Here is a 2,401-nt window from a genome sequence, read left to right as displayed (position 1 = left end):
CTGAATCACCCAGTCAGAATAGATATTTATAATGTTAAAATATTCTTTTGCTTTGTACTTTTAAAGTGCATTCACAAATGGCATCTAATTTCCTTCTCACAATGAACCAAGAGAACAATTTTTAAACATATGAAGGAAGGTGCTGTCATAGAAGACGAGCCTGGAGAGAGACTGGGCTGTCTGTACCATCTGCAAGTGACACAGCTGACCCTGTTTTAATTATAGAGCCATAGAACCTATGATGACAATATGAGCTAAAAAGAGAATAAATCATGGGAAAAGGTGAGTGAGGGTGAGGAAAGAGAGATTCTCCACCTAAGAACAGGACTTTCCAAAATGTGAAACTACCTCATTCTAATTATATGGGTAATTGACTCCAGCTGATTCTTCCTTTGCTTATCACACAGATTTCTCCCTCTTCGTGACATGTTTTACTATTACCATCTTGAGTCTCTGTGTTATTTAGCTTATGACAACTTGGAGTTATAAGCCACTCTGCTTTCTTCATTTGTGCATTTTTAAAGAGTTCATTTTAAATCTGTCTTATCATTTACTTCATGTATTTATTTTATTTAAAATTATTTTTTTAATCTTGTGTATTCTTGTTTTATTCTATTTTTCTTAACTTCTAAAACATTAATGTAGCTTAAATTTATTACCTATATTATTAAAGTAAGAATAATTTATTTTATATATATGCGTGTATATATAAAAATATATATACATATATATACACATACACATATACATATTTTTTAGGCGAGGCAACCCTTGGTTGGCCTCACCGACGCAAGGACCTTGTCAGTTTACAATCCCTTATTTTTTAATTTTTTACGGCTACAGTACCTGGTCTTCCTAGGTGGTCTCCTATCCAAGTACTAACCAGGCCCGACCCTGCTTAGCTTCCAAGATCAGACGGGATCGGGTTTGTTCAGTGTGGCATGGCTATAGACTATATTTATATTTATGCTAGACATTATTCACTAATAATATATAAACTAGGTTCAATTTAGAATCATCTCTAAGTCATAGTACTGGCCTGTTTGTTATTCTGAGTGCGAAGCTGAATATTGTCTCTGATGTTTTTCACCATTTGCACTACTGTACTGGATTTTCTATTTATGTTTGATGCTAATTTTTCCGTGAGGTGTTTTTTTCATATCGCTCTTTTAAAAAACCTTTGTTTTAAAAACAAATTATGTATATTAATACAAATATTAAATCTTCGCCTTCTTAACCAATGTTTATTGATTCATATTATGTGCCAGTCATTGCACATTTTATAAATATTCTATATAATTTTCTTGACAATCCAATTAAATGTATTGCAATCTTCATTTGAGAGTTGAAAGAATGAGAAATTTGTACAATGTCGAAAGTCACATGGCTAGTAATAGGAAAGTGTTAAAGATTGTGTGTGTGTGTATATAAAATTTTAAACCCATGTGTTTAACTTCTTCATATGCTACCTCCCTATCTATTAAATTTTTCCCCCAGGTTTTTACTTTTAACTTTGTTAGTTTCTTTCTCCATAAAAATTGTTTAATATTTATGAAGTCAAATCCATCCATATTTTCCTTTAGGGTGTGTGCTTTTGCTGTTAAGCTTAGGGAGACTTTACCTGCTTCAATATTATATAAATATCATTTATGTGTTCTCCTAGCTTAGTGTTCTAAACTTTAAAAAAAATTTAATTACAGGTTTTTTTTTTTTCATAAAGCTTATGAAAGATAAAGCCTCTCACTCAAATATGCACAAATTTCCAAATATAGAAAATTTGGCCTGTCATTTCAGGGAGTTCATAAAATCTCTGAAACCTGTGTGTTGAGGTCAAAAGGTCATATTTTAGTTTTTTTAAAATAATTATTTAAAAATGCAAATTATGTTTCCCCCAAATTCATATGTTGAAATCCTAATCTCGAATATTTCAGGATGTGACTGCATTTGGAGACAGTGCTTTTATGAAGAGATAATTAAGGTAAAATGAGGTCATATGGGTGGGCCCTATTTCAGTGTACCTCCTGTTATTTTAAGAAGAGATTAGGACACAGACACACACAGAGGAAAGACTGTATGAAGATACAGGGATGAGATAGTCATCTACAAGCTAAAGAAAGAGGCCTCAGAAGAAAGCAGCACTGTTTATATACTGATCGTACACTTCTAGCCTCCAAAACAGTGGGAAAATTTGTTGTTTAAGTTACCTAGTTTGTGGTACTTTGCTATGAAAGCCCTAGGAACTAATACGATGAGATTAAGATCCAAGGGTATAATTTTTTTGTTTGCTTTTTTGCAAATGTCTATATTTTGCTTCCCTTTCTTACATTTTTTAAACTACAGCTATCACTCAAAAACCTTTTTACAAGCTATTTCTTTACCACTTCATGAAAAAAGAACTTTG

The 2,401-nt window shown here is 32.1% G+C and overlaps 1 pseudogene; it reads right to left on the bottom strand.

Moving 5' to 3' along the window:
* Positions 1–834: 834 nt before the first annotated feature.
* LOC111743220 lies at positions 835–953 on the bottom strand (annotated as a pseudogene).
* Between the last annotated feature and the right edge of the window lie 1,448 nt (positions 954–2,401).

The sequence above is a fragment of the Pteropus vampyrus genome, unplaced genomic scaffold (assembly GCF_000151845.1).
Source record: "Pteropus vampyrus isolate Shadow unplaced genomic scaffold, Pvam_2.0 Scaffold4, whole genome shotgun sequence".
Lineage (NCBI taxonomy): Eukaryota > Metazoa > Chordata > Mammalia > Chiroptera > Pteropodidae > Pteropus > Pteropus vampyrus.
This window is presented reverse-complemented; position numbering and strand designations above follow the sequence as displayed.